This window comes from Cherax quadricarinatus, chromosome 72 (genome assembly GCF_038502225.1).
Source record: "Cherax quadricarinatus isolate ZL_2023a chromosome 72, ASM3850222v1, whole genome shotgun sequence".
In the NCBI taxonomy this organism is placed as follows: domain Eukaryota; kingdom Metazoa; phylum Arthropoda; class Malacostraca; order Decapoda; family Parastacidae; genus Cherax; species Cherax quadricarinatus.
The window spans coordinates 13,212,965-13,234,293 of record NC_091363.1 but is presented as its reverse complement, the minus strand read 5'-3'; the positions used below and the strand labels follow the sequence as shown (position 1 = coordinate 13,234,293).

General features: G+C 43.9%; 1 protein-coding gene across 7 annotated transcripts in view; it reads right to left on the bottom strand.

The window, feature by feature from the left end:
• The window catches only part of Lrch (Leucine-rich-repeats and calponin homology domain protein), a 384,944-nt gene that overhangs the window by 233,200 nt on the left and 130,415 nt on the right, over positions 1-21,329 (bottom strand). The gene's annotated exons all lie outside the window — the stretch shown is intronic.

Below are 21,329 nucleotides of genomic sequence, written 5' to 3'. Positions count from 1 at the left end.
AAGTTAAATAGTCTAGGGCCACGGATGATGATGCAGTGTTCTATTATTGTGCCCAGTGTAGCCATGAAAGCTTCGATTCAAAGCTTTACTGTGCGTCTCAATGACCCCACTTCTCTTGCTCTCATTCAATTATCTTACTGTTGATGCCTGTCAAGCAGAAGGTTGGCGAGGCTTGAGGAGGAGGGAGATGAGGCTTGAGGAGGAGGGAGATGAGGCTTGAGGAGGAGGGAGATGAGGCTTGAGGAGGAGGGAGATGAGGCTTGAGGAGGAGGGAGATGAGGCTTGAGGAGGAGGGAGATGAGGCTTGAGGAGGAGGGAGATGAGGCTTGAGGAGGAGGGAGATGAGGCTTGAGGAGGAGGGAGATGAGGCTTGAGGAGGAGGGAGATGAGGCTTGAGGAGGAGGGAGATGAGGCTTGAGGAGGAGGGAGATGAGGCTTGAGGAGGAGGGAGATGAGGCTTGAGGAGGAGGGAGATGAGGCTAGAGGAGGAGGGAGATGAGGTTTGAGGAGGAGGGAGATGAGGCTTGAGGAGGAGGGCGATGAGGCTTGAGGAGGGAGATGAGGCTTGAGGAGGAGGGAGATGAGGCTTGAGGAGGAGTGAGATGAGGCTTGAGGAGGGAGGTGAGGCTTGAGACAGGGCTTGAGGAAGAGGAAGGTAAAATTCAAGAAAGGAAAACGAAATGATACTGGCTCCAGAAGAATATAACAGCTTAAGTAGGAAGGTGGTGGGTGAGGAAAGGCTGGAGGGGATGAAGGTCTCAGACCAGAGGCTTTCTGCTTAACAGTGTCATCAAAGTAATCATGAATGTTTTGTAACAATTTATCAAGTTCCATCTTGAACGCAGTTAATAGTGTGTTGGTACTGCCTTTATATTGAGAGGCTCTTGAAAAATTGCATCAAACTGAAAAGTTAAACTAGGCACCTTTGATATACCTTTGATGAGTTCCGGGAGTTTTTCTACCGAGTCCGGCCTTGGGTCAGGTTCGTTTGACACCTGTATTTACAGGGTTCCTTCAGGAATGTTCTCCCTCAGGACAAGACCTTGTGTGTTTCTACAGGATTCCATCGGGAATATTCTCCCTCAGCACAAGGGTTTGTGTGTTTCTACAGGATTCCTTCAGCAATATCCTCCCTCAGCACAAGGGTGTGTGTGTTGCTACAGGATTCCTTCAGCAATATCCTCCCTCAGGGCTTTGTTTCATTTGCTGGAAACTGTGAACGTAGCAACCATTGTTCACTTTTCTCGTAGGCTCTTTCACTTGAAAAGACTTCCATCTCATTAAAACCTTCAATGTCTGCCATTACATCTGGCTCTTCCATATCAGCAAATTACCTCGTAGTATCAGTTAAGTCGACTTTAGCAATATTTACACTTAAATGGATATAAGAAGGCACAGGTTTAGTAATGGTGACATTCAGGCAAATACTGTGGGTTGTTTGAAAGGCAAGCTGCAACCTGTGATGACCTGTGACCGGTTTCCAGTGTGTTTCTTCCTCTCGCGGCCAGGTCGGGGCCAAACCTGGTCAACCAGGCTGTCGTTGGTGACTCACTGACCCACATATCCATCACACACTGGTTGATCTATCATTACTTCCATGAGTGAGACTAGTTAGGTGAGGTAAGCAGACCTTCGTAATATCGGCTAGTAGTAAGCAGACCTTAGTAGTATGGGCTAGTAGTAAGTAGACTAATAGTATACCTTTGATATACCTTTGAAGCGTTTCGAGTTAATCTACTCTCTGAGCCCAGCCATGGGCCAGGCTCGTCTGGTGCTTGCCTGGTCAACCAGGCTATTGCTGCTGCTGGAGGCCCGCTGCCCCACATATCCATCACGGCATGGTTGATCTGGCACCTGGTGAAGATACTAGTCTAGTTTCCTTTTGAAGGCTTCTACACTTGTTCCAGCAGTCTTTCTGATGTCTTCTGGTAAGATACTGAATAGTCTGTGACCCCGGATGTTGATACAGTGTTCCCTTATTGTCCCAACCGCACCCCTGCTCCTCACTGGGTTTATTTTTACACTTCCTCCCATATCTCGCACTCCAGTACGTTGTTATGGCAGTGTGCAGATTTAGGACCAGGCCCTCGAATATTTTCCAGGTATATATTATTATGTATCTCTCTCTCCTCCGCTCCAGTGAATACATGTTCAAGACTTGCAGGCGTTTCCAGTAGTTTAGGTGCTTTACAGGCTCAATGTGAGCCGTAAACCATCTCTGTATTTGTCCCAGCTCCGATATTTCTCCTGCCTTGAACTGGACCGTCAGCACTGCGTAATATTCTAAGGGAGCACTAGCGATTTGAAGTGTGTCACCATCGGCATTATTTCCCTTGTTTTGAAAGTTCTCAATACCCGCCCCGTCATCCTCCTGACTGTCGTGATCTTTGTCTTGTTATGGTCTTTAAAAGAAAGGTCCGCTGACATAATTATTCCCAGGTCTTTTACGTGTTCGTTACGTTCTATTTGGTGACCTACCTTATGTAAAGGAGCTATGTCTGCACTCTTTAAGGCCTCCGGTATTTCACCTAGATCTAAGCTCTTTCTCCAAATACTGAGGGCTCGTGCTAGTAGTGAGTAGACCTTAGTAGTATGGGCTAGTAGTGAGAAGACCTTCGTAGTATGGACTAGTAGTAAGGAGCAGGCCTTCGAAGTATGGACTAGCAGTGAGTAGACCTTCGTAATATGGGCTAGTAGTGAGTATACCTTCGTAGTAGGAGCTACTAGGTCTACTGTAATGTTACTCATTTGTAATACTGTGACAAAGAGAGGAGAAGTACTAAAGCAAACAAGAGAAAGTAAGAAAGTCAGAGGGCACGTTCACATACTTTTATCTTCAACTTTCCTACTGAAGTCTCGCAGCTCTGGCTGACACATTTCATAACTTCGTGTGATGTAATGTGACAGCCAAATATATCTAGGTTTTGTTGCCACAATGTAACTGTCACTGAGTAGCTGCTCACTCTGGGTGTGCTCGTTAAAAAAAAGATCTGATGAAACTGGACCAGTTAGGCTGTGACAGCTACGCATAATTATGTGCAAACTGCTAGCAAATACAGTCTGATTGTTAAGGCAGCCAGCTAGAGACTTCAACCTGATCAGGCCGTTCTGTCAGAGTAGAACTTTGGAAGTTGGTCACAAGCAGAGATGTTCTCCATCCCCTGTCCTGTGGCACCCATGATCCTCGGCTTCTTCCCGTTCCCCGTGTACCCTCCTCTTGTGTGTCATTAAGGTGACCTCGGGTGGCACCGTCTAGCCTGGTTCTTGACGTCACAGGCAGCAAGTGGGCGGAGCACAAGCTGGCAACCTGCCACCCAAATTATCACCCTCACCATCTCACACACACACAGCCCTTGACCTGGCAAGTCAACGCCAGCCTACCCCCCTCTTCCCCTTCTGGAAACATAACTAGAGAATGCATTACTCTTCATCTTTTCCCCTGCATTACAATCTCCCTTTTACACACTACTGCATCAGAGATTAGTCCAGAAATTAAAATACTAAGCAGGATTAAAAGGCAGAGTGCTCCAGAGGGTAGAGTAAAATTAAAGAATGAGCCAGAATGAGAGAGAGCAGTGAGTGAGGTCCAGAAAGGCTCGGTATTAGGACAGCAACTATTACATGTCAACGATCTACCAACAAGATATCGAATCTTACGTATGACTGACTGCTAAAATTGTAAAACTAACGAGAAGAATAAAAACAAGAGACGACAAAGACCGGTGTGGTCCAACAAACTGCTTCCTGAGTTCAATCTGAATATATGTAAGGTTCTGGAAACTGGAGGTGAGGGTAGGAGAGAGAAAAGTTGTACATATTAGTGAATGACAAGGATGTGGGAGTAAAATCACCAGTAATACCACCATAATAACAAATAAACCGTACAACGTCAGTGGCACATGCAGGATTAGCAAACCTCAGGAAAGGAGTTAGCAACTTGAATAATAAAACACTGAAAACTTTATACACGATAATTGTTAGACCAATCATTGGGTGTGGCCCAGCATGTGCTCACACCTGGTCAAGCACGTGCAAAACCTCGAAAACGTCCATATGTTAGCAACCCGACTAGCAACTGACGTGCCAGGAATGCCCTCTGAGAAAAGACTAGCGGAGACAAGCACTACTGGAGACATAATTACGACGTTAAAATCGTAAGAGGCACTGATGAAGCAATTAAGAGACCATAATCAAGGGGACACAGGTGGAAGCTGAAGACACAGACGAACCATGTGAATGCAAATATTTTTTTTTTTTTAGTGATTTGGATGAGGAAGTAGTGAAGGCAGACTCAATACACAAGAAAGGTGCTTCAGGGCAAGGCTGACCGGCATTACTACAGTATATTATTTCCGTTTTTCGTACGTCAGATGACTCACGAAATCGTAATGACACGACTGCAAACAAACCATACCACGGGCGGGATTGAACCCGCGGTCCGAGTCTCAAAAATACCTTATTGTAGTCACGTACCTTACTTTTTTAACAAACCCAGACGTACTATACCAAATTCTATACCATATCGTACCGTTCTGTCGGTCTTAAGGCTGGCAGTATGCTACGGTAGGACATTTTTTTCCCTATTTCCTCCTACTTGTCCAAAATACCGTACCGTGCCGTACCATTCTGCCAGCCTTGCCTGAGGGGCACTGCCCACTGCTCTAACTGAACTGAAGGATATAAGAGAAAGTGTGGAATAAACCTAGTGAAAGACAGAGATGAAGGGGTCATGGGTACAATCAAAGAACACTACCCGGGGGCCCAAAGCCGGGTCACCATCTGGAGAAGATCCGGGCCGGGATAACGCCGGCGAACCTACTACTACTGCTATTACTACTACTACTACTAAAGAACACTAGGCCAACATCCATATAGCCCAAGACTCTTCAACATATTAACAGGTGATAACAGAAATATTGCCGGAACGAAGATAGCAGTTTTCTGCAAGTACCGGGTCAGCCGGGTTATGATGGCTATGTGGGACTTCCTGCCACAAGCGTCAACAACCTGGTGAACCAACCGGCTAACATGAAAGCCTGGCCCAGCTATAGGGTTACAAGAATTCTCGAAACCGGTCATAGGTAAAGCTTCAAAAACAGATGTGATAAGAACCCAATAGCCAGAAACCAATACTGTTTATCAAAGTAATGTAGGCAGCGGGGCCAAGAACAAAGTCTTGGTCCCTGCAAACAGAATTAATTTTCGGCCAATAAACAACCTCCCCACCTTGCATCCCCCCCAATTATTCCACTCCCCATTTACTGAGGAACATATTTATTCGTTTATTGCAGTGTTGTTAGTGTCCACGTAGGTACGTACACAGCATCAGCACTAAGATTTACCTGTCTACGTGTGTCCAGATAATTAAGTGCCGTACACGGCTCTTCAAAACACGAACGTACCTGCAAATATCAAAAAATTACATTAGAATTACCAAATTAAAATGTTCCTTTTAATATTATCATTACTACTACTACTATTATATTCATAGGTAGGCGTACAAAATAAATCATTCAGTCCAGCGCCTGGGGAATGGGAGGTAATAAGTTTTGATCAAGAAGGGGTGGGGCATCAAAGGCACATTCCACCTTAGGGGGAAAATAGAGAGCAATGCTGGTGGTAATGGTTAAGTGAAGCACATGTGACCTGTTTCTAGTATTTTCCTCATCACACCTCTTTCTTTGTACAGGTCAGTGGTAATATCCACAAACCTTGCTTGTACACCTGGTCAGTTTTGAAAATCTTGCTCCGCCCAAACGTCAGGTTGCCTTATGTTATACTAATACTCTCGTCTTTGCTCTTTACACCTGAACAATATACATGATGGGACAAAACGAAAATAACTACACACAATATATATAGTATTATCTCTTAGTCCACAGAAGGATTCGAACCCGCACACTCTGCATGAAAGTACGCAGTACTTTAGCCATTTAGCCAGATCCCAGATAAGTATGAGCGCCTGGCCGAATCTAGACAGTTACTCCCATACCCCAAAACACCAGGCTAGTGATGAATTATTTCATCAAATCCTACCACATGAAGTGAATATCGAAACAGATTTTGAAAAGCTTAACAATTCGCAAACGGGGAAAATTATTTACAAACATTACACACACTTTCTCACTCTTGGATATCACATACGGATGGTATGTTTACAAACACTAAGTTAATAAGCGAGGTTTAAACCCAAGTACTAATATGGATATACAGGCTGGAATACATATTTACCTTGGGTGCTCTTGAGTACTCAACCATTTCGTCATACGATTTCCTGCTAGTCGAAAGACAGATACACACATGTTATAGCATTGTATCATTCTATGCACACGATACTAGAATGTGAGTGGCAATCATTGAGGATACAGGATATCTTCAAGCTGAATATAAACCAGGTCCTCCAGTACCTGGAGGTAGGCCACAGAAATACTATCAGATTTTACGTTCAAGGTTTACAACAGTATTGATATCACAATGAAAACCAGGCCTGAGTAAAGACCGGGTTGGCAGGGCGGTGACCCCCGAAATCGTCTCCAGGTAACCTTCAGTAACTTAGTTAAATCCCATGGCAGCTAAAAGCATACGGCTTCATCCTCTGATAACTATATCACTTTTCCACATAAGCTTCGCAGCATTTCTAAATTTGGGGTGCAACGGAAAAACTCTAAATATAAGATAAAAGACCATAAAAAAAAAAGTCTGCCGCGAGTACAGAAAACGGGCAGCCACTGTGCGCGACTCGTTCAAGGCTCCGTCAACAACCACCCATTTGACTGTTTTTAAAACAGTGCCTTGGTGACTGTGGTTAAGAGGACGGACTGCAAATACATGCACCGTTCACAGAACTTCCCAGAACTCTTGCTGGTGAAGTTTTATGACTGTGAATCAGTGGATGAGGCAACGACTGAAAATTTCAGACCGCGAGTCTGAAATTTAGCAGCTGGTTGGAAAACGAAAATGGAGGGAGGAACGGAGGGGAGGGAGGGAGAGAGAAAGAGAGAGAGAGAGAAAGAGAGAAAGAAAGAGAGAGAGAGAGAGAGAGAGAGAGAGAGAGAGAGAGAAGAAGTTGATATCCTTGGGGTGAAATTTGACTCCAAACTAACCATGAAGAACCATGTTGTAAATCTTGCAAACAAGGCAGCCAGGAAGCTTACAGCACTTCGCCGTATCTCGCATCTGCTTGACAGTAGGGGTTGCAAGATACTGTACGAGGCACAAGTACGCTCACACCTTGAGTATGCTCCACTTTCTTGGTTTGCCTGTCCCCCCTCTCATCTGCGACTGCTTGACAGAGTAGAGAACAGAGCAAGACGTCTCATCTCTCGCCTGGACCCATCCTGGATGGATCTGTCATTTCAGCAGAGCCTTCAACATAGGAGGGATGTGGGTGGCCTTACTGTTATGTACAAGGCCAATATTGTCAAAATACCACACTTGGATCCACTTCGAGGACAGCGCGAAACAAGCTTTTATGCCACAAGACGGGCAGAAAGCAGCAACTTCACTCTGGCTGTACCCTTCTCCAGAACATCACTCCATCTGAGATCATACATACCCAGGATGACTCGAGTATGGAACACATTCGTTCAGCATAATGATGTCAACGAGATAACGTCAGTTGATCAAATGAAAATGCTGGCCCACAGATGGCTCCAACTTCATCCTGTTCCCTACTTGTATGTCTCATAACAATAAAAATGCTTTCAAATGAGCTGATGTAGGTAACAGCTCTTAGCTTGTCAATAAAGTTAGGAATCCTTAACCTGTAAATAGCTTGTCAATAAAGCTAGGGATCCTTAACCTTGTCAAACCACGTGTAAAAAAAGAGAGAGAGAGAGAGAGAGAGAGAGAGAGAGAGAGAGAGAGAGAGAGAGAGAGAGAGAGAGAGAGAGAGAGAGAGAGAGAGAGAGAGAGAGAGAGAGAGAGAGAAAGAGAAAGAGAGAGAGGTTATAATTCCATATAAGGTCACATCCGGTGCGTGTGTCCCCGCTTACGGCTGCATAATACATCCTCTAACACAACCAACCACCATCACTACTGCAACCACAACTATCAAAACAACCATCACTGCTGCAACCACAACTATCAAAATCACCATCACAACCACTACAACAATCATTATCATTACATCAATCACCATAACTACAACCACAACTACAATAACCATCACTATAACATTACCACAATCATACTCATCACCACAAACACCGTCATTATCACCAACTGAAAGTGCTTAATGAGTTTAATCATATTCACCAAAACAACTACGGCTATCCATGTATAAATTATAGTCACGCAATTCCCATCTATATTCAAACTAAAACCATTATCATCTACATCCAAACTACAACCATTATCATCTACATCCAAACTACAACCATTATCATCTACATCCAAACTACAACCATTATCATCTACATCCAAACTACAACCATTATCATCTACATCCAAACTACAACCATTATCATCTACATCGTTGAGTATCGCACACTGTTTACAAACTGTGTATTCCCCAATTTTTATCAACATTGTTTAGTCACTAAACAGTGTAGGGAAACACTGCATTTGACTAGTTGGGGAGTCCACTGGTACACAATATACTGTTACAAATATACAAGGTCTTACCTTGCGTGAACAAAAATGTATATTAATTGTTATGTTGCTTTTATGTTGGCATTAGTAGCTGTGGCTGTGATGTGCTAAACGCACTGTTTCTAGAAAGAACAAAAAAGCACAATACCGTGACTGGAACAATGCACACACATCCCTCACACTGGAGAGAGAAGCTTATGACGACGTTTCGGTCCGTCTGGAACTTGTGTGACTTGTGAATGGTCCAAGACGAACCGAAACCTTTGATGAGTTTCTAGTCTTTTATTCCCGGAGCCAGGATGGGCCAAGATTTTCTGGTGCTAGCCTGGTCAATCAGGCTGTTGCTGCTGGAGGGTCGCGGCCCCACATATCCATCACAGTCTGGTTGATGTGGCAGCTGGTGAAGATATTTGTCCAGTCTTCTCTTGAAGACTTCTACACGTGTTCCAGCAGTTAGTAAACATCGTCATAAGTTTTTCTCTCTCCTATATGCGGGTTATTTGTGTTTTGTTTCCAGTTCAACATGGCTCCGCTGAGGTAGTCTTGCTTTCTCATCATTCTTTTTCTCTTCCTGAAAATGAAAAATTTCTGCAGTTTGTAAGGCTATTATTTCAATGTTGTTTTACGCTGGCGTGGCTTAACTCGCCTCGTGTGGAATGCAGCAGAGTTTGTGTCATGCCACTGTTTCTTATTGATGAACCCAAAAGCATTTTTCGGGGAAAATATTTTATAAATCTTGGAACGAATTATTATTATTATAATCAAAAAGAAGCGCTAAGCCACAAGGGCTATACAGCTTGGAACGAATGTTCCTTTATTTAGGGAATAATTGAATTTCTTCAAATGTTTGTATTTCCATGCTCCTTCCATTTTACCAGGCTGTCCATATTTGCGATTTATGGGTTTTAAATATATTGTTTCACGTGATTTTGTACAAGTTTCGGCAGTATCATTTGAAATGAGACGACAACTTTACTGTCTGTACAACTGAGCTTGCATCATTGTTTTCCTTCGAGTTCTTCTGATTTGATAACTTACCTAGCGGTCTCTTAGAACTTCAGATTCATTTTATTTTTCCATGGGAATGTGAGCTAAAGTTTCAATAGGTGCCGAGTTTTCCCATGAACCCTAAGCAGTATCACCGTCCATGTCTGAACCCACACCACCTGGTACCACATCTTATGTCTAGATTCTAGACTCAAGAATCAACCTTATGCAATGTGTATGAATTCACACCTGTTCTCTGTTCTCTACTGGTATGATGTCTGCAGAGCAATGGTCAGAGGCTCTATTGGTTTCACCCTACTCTTCCTCTTAACGTATTAGCGTCACTAACTTCTCGTCCCTACATACTACATGGTTACAATGGTTACTGATTTATGATTTCAAACTTGTTCGACCTTTCTTCCAGAAGCTGTACAAAGGAAGACTAAAGTGGTTCTATAGTTTGGCTTGACATATCGATTAATTTCTGTGTTATCATTAAAAACAGAGGATTAGCATCGATCGAGTAAATATTTCATTCAATCTTGTTAGTTATTCCTCTTTTTTCCCCTCTCAGGGAAGTGAAAGGTAGGAAATGAGAAGGCTAGGGAAAGAAAGGGGGTGAAAGCTGGGTACGTGCCAGAATGGGAAAGCTTTCCTTGACAAGAATGTTGGCAGTTGTATTAGTAATTTGGCCCCCCATGGTGAGTGAGCCCCCACGACCACCCACACGCCCTCCCTGACAGTACAGCTCGAGACACTAGTCACAGGAATGTCACAGCACTTCTCACATTCGGTGCGGAAACCATACCAGCTATCTGCTGGAGCAACATTTCGACTTTGTTCTTGAGAATTCAATATCTGTTACAGGAAACGTATCTTTGCAGGAAAAAACGTGTAAATGTTGGCATAGTATTATCTAATAATGTTAACGGACCTCTCGTAACCCGCATCCTTCACTTCAGTATGTAACTAACCCACAATTTGAGGAGCAAACTTTAGACCACGATTGATAATGGTCCAGGAGGGACCATGATCCTTGATAATGGTCCAGGAGGGACCGAAACATCGTCTAAAGCTTCCACTGTATTACTCGTGAATAGTTGAAGGCAGTGTATTGTGACTTAGTCTTCACTTCAATACAATGTTGATATATATGTTTGAACGTGACTTGACCTTGGAATATTTTTATAGTAACATTCAGTTTCTCTCTTTCTTCTGTGTTGTTGAGTGTTCTCTCTCGTCTGTGTTGCTGAGTGATCTCTCTCTCTCGCCTGTGTTGCTGAGTGATCTCTCTCTCTCGCCTGTGTTGCTGAGTGATCTCTCTCTCTCGTAAGTGTTGCTGAGTGATCTCTCTCTCGTGTGTGTTTCTGAGTGATCTCTCTCTCTCTCTCGTGTGTGTTTCTGAGTGATCTCTCTCTCTCGTGTGTGTGTTTCTGAGTGATCTCGCTCTCTCGTGTGTGTTTCTGAGTGATCTCGCTCTCTCGTGTGTGTTGCTGAGTGATCTCGCTCTCTCGTGTGTGTTGCTGAGTGATCTCTCTCTCTCTCGTGTGTGTTGCTGAGTGATCTCGCTCTCTCGTGTGTGTTGCTGAGTGATCTCTCTCTCGTCTGTGTTGCTGAGTGATCTCTCTCTCTCGTCTGTGTTGCTGAGTGATCTCTCTCTCTCGTGTGTGTTGCTGAGTGATCTCTCTCTCTCGTGTGTGTTGCTGAGTGATCTCGCTCTCTCGTGTGTGTTGCTGAGTGATCTCTCTCTCTCGTGTGTGTTGCTGAGTGATCTCGTTCTCTCGTGTGTGTTGCTGAGTGATCTCTCTCTCGTCTGTGTTGCTGAGTGATTTCTCTCTCTCGTATGTTGCTGAGTGATCTCTCTCTCTCTCTCTCTCTCTCTCTCTCTCTCTCTCTCTCTCTCTCTCTCTCTCTCGTGTGTGTTTCTGAGTGATCTCGCTCTCTCGTGTGTGTTGCTGAGTGATCTCTCTCTCGTCTGTGTTGCTGAGTGATCTCTCTCTCTCGTCTGTGTTGCTGAGTGATCTCTCTCTCTCGTCTGTTGCTGAGTGATCTCGCTCTCTCGTGTGTGTTGCTGAGTGATCTCTCTCTCTCGTGTGTGTTGCTGAGTGATCTCGCTCTCTCGTGTGTGTTGCTGAGTGATCTCTCTCTCGTCTGTGTTGCTGAGTGATTTCTCTCTCTCGTATGTGTTGCTGAGTGATCTCTCTCTCTCTCGTGTGTGTTTCTGAGTGATCTCGCTCTCTCGTGTGTGTTGCTGAGTGATCTCTCTCTCGTCTGTGTTGCTGAGTGATCTCTCTCTCGTCTGTGTTGCTGAGTGATTTCTCTCTCTCGTATGTGTTGCTGAGTGATCTCTCTCTCTCTCGTGTGTGTTTCTGAGTGATCTCGCTCTCTCGTGTGTGTTGCTGAGTGATCTCTCTCTCGTCTGTGTTGCTGAGTGATCTCTCTCTCGTCTGTGTTGCTGAGTGATCTCTCTCTCTCGTCTGTGTTTCTGAGTGATTTCGCTCTCTCTTGTGTGTTGCTGAGTGATCTCTCTCTCTCTCTCGTGTGTGTTGCTGAGTGATCTCTCTCTCTCGTGTGTGTTGCTGAGTGATCTCTCTCTCTCTCTCGTGTGTTGCTGAGTGATCTCTCTCTCTCGTCTGTGTTTCTGAGTGATTTCGCTCTCTCATGTGTGTTGCTGAATGATCTCTCTCTCTCTTGTGTGTTGCTGAGTGATCTCTCTTTCTCTCTCGTGTGTGTTGCTGAGTGATCTCTCTCTCTCGTGTGTGTTGCTGAGTGATCTCTCTCTCTCTCTCGTGTGTTGCTGAGTGATCTCTCTCTCTCTCGTCTGTGTTGCTGAGTGATCTCTCTCTCTCTCGTCTGTGTTGCTGAGTGATCTCTCTCTCTCTTGTATGTGTTGCTGAGTGATCTCTCTCTCTCGTGTGTGTTGCTGAGTGATCTCGCTCTCTCGTGTGTGTTGCTGAGTGATCTCTCTCTCTCGTGTGTGTTGCTGAGTGATCTCTCTCTCTCGTGTGTGTTGCTGAGTGATCTCTCTCTCTCGTCTGTGTTGCTGAGTGATCTCTCTCTCTTGTATGTGTTGCTGAGTGATCTCTCTCTCTCGTGTGTGTTGCTGAGTGACTCTCTCTCTTGTATGTGTTGCTGAGTGATCTCTCTCTCTCGTGTGTGTTGCTGAGTGATCTCTCTCTCTTGTATGTGTTGCTGAGTGATCTCTCTCTTGTATATGTTGCTGAGTGATCTCTCTCTCTCGTGTGTGTTGCTGAGTGACTCTCTCTCTTGTATGTGTTGCTGAGTGACTCTCTCTCTTGTATGTGTTGCTGAGTGATCTCTCTCTCTCTCTCTCTCTCTCTCTCTCTCTCGTCTGTGTTGCTGAGTGATCTCTCTTTCTCGTCTGTGCTGAGTCTCTCTTTCTTCCTCAGATACCTAAAGTCAATGCCGGATCAACTGGGCTGTGGCTCGTACGTTGGTTGATCAGGCCTTGATCCACCGGGAGGCCTGGTCGAGGACCGGGCCGCGGGGGAGTTGATCCCCGGAATAACCTCCAGGTAGACTCCAGGTAGGTAGACTCACTCTCTCGTCTATGTTGTTGAGTGTTCTCTCTCCCTCGTCTGTGTTGAGTGCTCAGACGCGGTCCTTGTGACATACCTGTACAGACCATGCTCTTCGCTGACCGCCTGGTCAACCAGGCTATTTGTACTGTACCTGCGGCCCGCAGGCCTACTGCCATCACAACCAACCTGATAAGGATTCTGGAAGAGATAATGATTCAGTTACCTACTAGAACGTTACAAAATAGGCTTCCCATTTTCATCTTGTTCACAAGATGAAGATCTTTTGCAGACAACATCATCAAATATGTTTATACGTAAATATATTAGGGCATTAGAAGCCAGTAGCCAGAAAAACGGTCTAACGTTAGTACTTAAAAGTAGGACCCGGAGCTATGACTCGATTCCAGCAGACAACTTGGAGAGTACATGCCTGCCCACAGCTGCCACGGCTCCTACTTCCTGCCGTCAAGACCCAGCAGCCACCCAATCAAAACAAGCAGCTTCAGGTACCCAGGTGTTAACCAGTAAACCTAACTCAAAGAGTAATAATAACCTATGTCTTGCTTAAATTTTGACGAATTTCATTGGTTTAGGTGAGAACTATGTTGCATGTGTTGCATTTGTTTCGGTATGAATTGTGCTACATGTGCTTCATTTATTTAAGCGATGACTATGTTGCATGTGTTTCACTTGCTGAGGTGAGGATTATGTTGCATGTGTTTCACTTGTTTTGGTGACAACACAGTTGGATCATAACTTATAAACGCCCTGAGGTACAAAGACGTGCGTTACAAACACAGCAACTTACAAACAAGGCGTGTAAGAATGGTATATAATACCGACAAGATGAAATTAAGACACATGTGCAACATCTGGTATCTTTATTGTAGACGTTTCGCCATCCAGTGGCTTTATCAATACAAATTCTAGGACATAACTTGAAGACAGTAGAACTATGTACAGAAGGGGAATCCCGCCTACCAGTGAATATGCCCTCGTCTGCTACACCTGACGTTACTATATAAGCGCCAGGCTCCTTTCTTCTGCTTCAGAATCTCCACGACTATGGTGCTCTTCGCACCTACTCCTAGGTTGAGGGACTGATTACCTCATCTTCTGTACATAGTTCTACTGTCTTCAAGTTATGTCCTAGAATTTGTACTGATAAAGCCACTGGATGGCGAAACGTCTACAATAAAGATACCCAGATGTTGCACATGTGTCTTACAAACAAGGAGCTTAGGAACCACGTTTTACAAGTGAAGAGCCACAGTACAAACAAGTGTGAAACAACCATCGTATGATATACTTGTGACAAGTTTCAAGAATCCTTCTCACACAGCCAGCCTGGAGCTGCCCAAGTCTCCTATTTAGTTTTCAAATTCTATGGGAATTGTAGATTTTGCCACCGAAGTGGCTAGTTTGTGCACCCCATGTCCATCCTGTGGAGGGTACCGCGAGCGCGTATAGATATACAAAAGACCAAGGAACTAAGACCCAAAATGGTTAACAGCAGTACATCTTTGTGCCTATGTCTGATATGTGATTTGTAGGACAGTCTGAGGAAATGACAAACTGATGAATCCTGACCACAGCAAGACGTCCGCGCAGGACAGAAGGAAGACGATAAGCGACACCCCGAACCCGGGGGGCCAACTTCGGGTCACCATATGGAAAAGACCCGGGCCGGGAGTATACCGGGGAACCTACTACTTACTGATGAATCCTCGGCTCTATTTTAGTTTAGTGGATTGCTGAACGTCGCTTCGTACAGGTCTTTTACATTTTTTTATATCTTTATCGTAGTTAGTGTATGAACTCTAGCGAGCCAGGCCCCAAATTTACTGGCGACTCATGACTTGGATTTTGCGCACATGTATTTTTTTTTCCCAGTTTCCTGTACGGCTTTTGTTCTCTTTGTGCTTCTTCCGTTTCTGATGAATGTTTCAGTTTCTGCTCTGTATCTTTACTTGTGACATTCTTGTTTTTAAGAAATTTGGTAATGCTTTCTCTTTTCCGTATCCTTCTATGTCCTCTCTCTATAATTGATCTTGTAGGCTCCTTCAATCATCTAGCGCATGCATGTGTGTGTACTCACCAATCTGTGGTTGTAGGTGTCATATAGCAGCTCGTGTGTGTGTGTGTGTGTGTGTGTGTGTGTGTGTGTGTGTGTGTGTGTGTGTGTGTGTGTGTGTGTGTGTGTGTGTGTGTGTGTGTGTGTGTGAGGAGGGGGGGGGGGGGGTTGGCGCAAAGGGAAGGCGACAAAGGGCGGAAAGGCAGAAGGGAGGGAATGGAGAAAAGGCGGGAAAGAAAAGGAAGGATGGAGAGGAAGAAATGGATGGGGAGATAAGGGAAAGACGGAGGGAGGAAAGAAGTAAAAGGGGAAAAAGGGAGATACTGAAGCCGCTAGGGAGAAAGCTAAAGTGAAAGGGGAGGAGAGAAATGAATGGGGAAAAGGGGGAAGGAAGGAGGAGGTAAAGGGATTCGGGGTGGGGTGCGGGGAGGGGGTAGAGGTAATAAGAAAGAAGGTGAAGGATAAAGGTAAGGGGAAGTGGAGAGAAGATATAATATTACAGGAGCCACTTGCGGGTTCTCCACACCCTCTTAGGAGACCCAAACCTCCCCCCTCAACTTTCTCTCTCCTGCCCAAATCTTCTCTCACCATGGGTAAGGTGTGAAGATCGGAATATAATAATAATAATAATAATAATAATAGTCAATAACAATAATAATAATGTCAATAATAATAACAATGTAAACCATTTTCGTGTGTTAAAGTTGAACGAAATAATACTTTTCGTATGGAAAATCATAGACAAAATTCAAGATGGAAGTTACACTAATGATAGCAAAGAAGTGAAATACTGAAATCTCAGTATGACTGTTCAGTGTATCATTAATAAATCTGAACGTATACAATGCGAATAAATTCTTCATAAAGGAGATTCAATACTTTGTCATCTTCAAAATTTCTGACATAGCCCTAACCCCACTTGATTTTCAAAAAGCCACTGACAGCATGCCCATGTACTGTGCCCCATACCCAGATTCATGAAACTTTGTGTTCCTCAAGAACTGTAAGAAGCCCATATCACGAGCATTATATGTTTTATGGAGAGGGAGCGTAAATACTAGCATTATTCCACAGTCGTTTGAAAGAAAAAGATATAACCCTACAAATCACGGTACGGGTGGGGTTAGAACCCATGGGCCAGCGGGCTACAATAAGATTCATTCCACTAGTTATATTTATACACCATAGGAAGGCAAGTACGGGCTCCACGGGCCCGTGCTAACCCGTGCTTGGAGTTTTACGACTCGCATGCCATGAGTTCTAACCCCATATCGTGGTTTACAATCTTGTTATTACGATTTCGTGAGTCAAGATATAGCCCAACTCCACAAATGTGGCAGCAAAGCAACAGCAAAGAACAGACATATAACAGTGACATCCCACATAATAAAAATCATTAAAACGTTTTAAGAAACAAAATCACAAACTCCTGGGAGCATGAAATCTCTGGAACTCGCCAAAGGTATTGAAAGAGCATTGAAAATTCTTGGACTCTTTATGCTTATCAAGGTATCTCGAGAGTATTTACAGAAACCTTTATCTTTTCTGGAGTACTTAAAGTAATTAAAGCTTCCGAATTTGGAACCAGTCGTTCCAAATTCGGAATCTTTTATATCTCACTACCGTGTATTGCTCCATACCACCAACACCTGCCGACTTCATGTTTGTTTTTCTGATCTTTTCAATTAGTTTCTCCACGCGCCTGAAAAATTATTTTTGTTTCCCGCGTACTCGTGTTTTTATTCACGATCCTATAGCGTTTTGTTCCTTTCACTATCAGTCTGAGCGTCTTAGAACAAAGGAAGACAGAGGCAGTGTGTGACGAGAGAAGGGGGAGGGGGAGTGAGAGACCGAAGTCAAGATGGTGAGAGTGAGAAATTGAGGCAAAGAGGGTGATAGAAGCAGTGTTTAGCAGAAACAGAGATGGTGACAGGCAACAGCCAAGAGGAGGATAAGATATACTATGTAGGGAGATTAATAGCCAGAATAACACATTAATATTTTCTTTGTAATTCATGAGGCCTGGTCTGAGAGCGGCCGCGAGGCCACTAATATCCCGAACCATCACCAGATAAACAGAGAGACAGGCGCAGATTGGGGAAGGGAAGCAGACACAGACTGAGGGAGGGAAGCAGACAGACTGGGGGAGGGAAGCAGTAGGAGAGGGCCAGCACAGCGGGAAGGACGTCATCAAAATTTGCTGAGTTAAACCTGCCTGGCTGCCTGAACACTAGAACTCCCCCGCCTATTTTACTCACTCAACTCATCCTCACAACACCAGTAATACCAGTGTACATGTACGTTTCCGGGTGCTGCTCGGCCAGACATGTCACGTATGGGTTTTTAAAACTCTGTCGTGGTTAAATAGATTATTGACAGTGAAGAGTATTTAATAGCACTCGATTAATCACTAATGGCATCATTATTATAGTGATCTGAATGATAATCAGTCGTGCAGCGTATTGATGACAGGTTTTTATTACCGTATTTTCCGACATATAACGCGCTTTTTTTCCCCTCACAAAAATTCATGGAAAAATCAGCCTGCGCCTTATATGCTCAAGGTCAGGGTTAAGGGTAGACTTTGGGTTACGCTTCGGCAGTTTACTAGTGTTACGTTACAACTGCTTGGAAACATCGTCTTATATGTTCGGCGTCTTATATGCTGGAAAATACTATAATAACTGTTGGTGACTATCATTTATTATTATATATAATCTTAATGATTATTAACAACCAATATTCACTCATTAAACCATTCCCAACATAATTTGGTGACAAACAGCGAGGAAAATCTAAGAAGACTGACATTTCCCCCATTCCTGACATTGTTGTACTTGGCGAGTCATTTTACTCTGTCTTGTCCGCCATTTCATGACACCCTAACCTAACTTGAAATAAAATATCACCTGTAGGTTTACAAGGAGCGTTCGGAACTGACGTTAAGAGGTTCACAGGAAGCGTTCGGAACTGACGTTAAGAGGTTCACAGGAAGCGTTCAGAACTGACGTTGAGAGGTTTACATGGAGAATTAGGAATTACGTAAGAAAATTAACTAGTAAGAGATTAGGTTGCTCACCCTGACAAACACCGCATCAAATGCAAAAGAAAATAGTAGTTTGTCCAGCAAATTTAACAGTTGAAGTCAATGCATGTCTGATAGGTTCCAATCTGCATAACCTGTTCATTTTGCCAGACACTGTATTTACAGACACACAAAGTACTGTACCTACACAGTGTGTATTCATGTTATGTTTAGACAGAGGCAGCCGAGGTTACGCTAGGTAAGTTGTGCTTTTCAATGTAAACCACCTGTCTTGGTTTATGAAGCAAGAATTGTTCTTGCAAAACATTCATAGCTTCGTGAGTGTGTCTGAAGATCAAGATATTAACATGACTCACGAAATCGTAGTGACATGATTGCAAACAAACCAGACCACGGGCGGGGATAGAACCCGCACCAAAAATCAAAGCCACAACCAGAGCAGCAGTTACACCAGCCAAATCCACAACCACAGCAGCAGCAACAGCAAAAGCCACAACCACAGCAGCAGCAACAACAACGGTTATAGCCACAACCACAGCAGCAACAACAGCTATAGCCACAACCACAGCAGCAACAACAGCTATAGCCACAACCACAGCAGCAACAACAGCCAAAGCCAAAACCACAGCAGCAACAACAGCAGCTACAGCCACAACCACAGCATCAACAGCTATAGCAACAACCACAGCAGCAGCAGCAGCAACAACAGATAAAGCTACAACCACAGCAGCAGCAACAGAAAAAGCTACAACCACAGCAGTGGAGGCAGAGGTTCATGGATGAAGATGGAATAAAACAAAAGATTCGTAGGAGCATGGAAAGTGGTGATTGTCATAATAGGAGGGAGAGAGAGAGAAGGATGGAAGGAAGTTGAAATAGCAGCACCATCCACCACTGTTGTCAGCGCTGACTCCTCACTCCCTCCATCTTAACCCCTCCCTCCCTCCCATTTTAACCCCTCCCTCCCTCAATCTCTCAATTTTAACCCCTCCCTCCCTCAATCTCTCAATTTTAACCCCTCCCTCCCTCAATCTCTCAATTTTAACCCCTCCCTCCCTTCCTCTTACCCATTTCCCCCTCCATCCCTTCCTCCTGCTTGTAGTCTACCTGTAGTCTACTCCATGAAGGAGAGAGGTCGTCATCGCCCCGAAGCAAGGTTACAGACTAAGCCTCCTGGTTAGCCTGACTACTCAGGCTGTTAGTGATAGCAGCACACTGTCCAACTAACACCATAAGCCTCAGTCAAGCTCATTACTGTACCTCTCTAATACCTTTCACTTCCCTCACCAGGATCCTCCTGGTGGGCGCTTTACAGCGCTTCGCTTTACGGCGTTTTGCTAATACAGCAGCTTTCAATTATACCTATTCTTCATATATTCAGACTTACTACAATGAACATATTCACCACTTACTATAAGTTAAGGACGAAAATATTTTAAGGTAAGTAATATGTGTACTGCATATACATTGTGTATGCCTAGCTCTAGTGTAAACATGTTATCTGTCTTTATATGCATTTGAAAGTAAAAAAAAAAAGGGGGGGAGGACCCCCAGGGCCCCGGCCTATGTTTCACTTTACAGCGGAAACCCAGAACCTAACCTTCTGTATAATAGGGGCCCAACTGTACAATACCCAGAGCCCCAGACTTAACGCTGGAGCTCCGGGAAATGAAGCCACCCTCATTCTCCAAATCGAACTCGATTCTTTCCCTTCCTTGGATAATGTACGAGCCTAACCTATGGCCGAGCTCTGTGAGTACTCTCGAAACCTATCGAAGGTATATCAAATGTATTATAACTCTAAAATTTGATTTAGTGATACAAATTTACGGTTGTGAAGAGATTTGAGAGTATACTGACAAATCAGATATGTAGCACACCCATATCCATCCTGTGGACGGTAGTGCCTAGCTTGTACAACCATAACTATCCTGTGGACGGTAGTGGCTAGCTTGTACAACCATAACTATCCTGTGGACGGTAGTGGCTAGTTTGTATATCCATAACTATCTCGTGGAGGGTAGTGGCTAGGTTGTACATCCCTATCTTGTGGAGGGTAGTGGCTAGCTTGTACACTCGTATCCATCTTGTGGAGGGTACTGGCTAACTTGTACATTCGTATCCATCTTGTGGAGGGTAGTGGCTAGCTTGTACAACCATATCCATCCTGTGGACGGTATGGCTAGCTTGTATATCCATAACCATCCTGTGGAGGGTAGTGTTAATGAATGTCATTACATACAAGCCTAAGACTAACGGGAATGCATTTCCAGTAAACAAGTCCAGAACTCAGAACAAATACAAATTGTTGCCTCAGGAAAAATGTTATTTTTATACCCTGAGAGCTATAAGTAGACGTTTTATCACATTATTATTTATAGAGTGGTAGTGCATGGGAGTCAGGTCGCCCACACAACTTACATTATGTATGAAGGCTGGCGTTGTTAGGGATTTTCAAACGTGTATTTGTACCTACTTCTTAATCTAGCAACAAGAACTTGTTAAAAATTTTCTCTTTATATTAATTTTAATACATGTATTGTTTAATGTTATCTCAAATAATACATGTAATGATATGCATAATAATATAATTGAGATTTATCGTCCTACTTTTTATATCTGAGCTGAGCTCAATGGTCTGCCAGTGTTTATGTCATGACTATTCTTTGTTTATGTCGTTACAAATACACTTTTTCACTAATTTCCTGTTTGGTTAGCGTGTCTACAAAATCAATGTCTTAGAAAGTGTACGAATGAAAGTGTTCACTGGAACTTACTATTGTATCTCCTACTTTCTAATATACTAAGTGCTTCCTAATGGGGGTGATGGTGTTGCCTTTCGTCTGGGTTGAGCAGAGATGGTGTCACTGGCTATGATAATATCCTTATATTTCCCCCCAGTCTGTATTGCTTATAATGATGCCAATACTGTGTCACAGACGCACAATTATGCACATTTAATTGGTCTTTCGTGTTCCAGTGACGCTGCTGCTGCAGCTCTCTCATGTTTATCAAAGAGATCCATCTTGCTAGATAAAGAGGGTCAGCATACAGTGGCTGCTGCAGCTCTCACATGTTTATCTTGTGA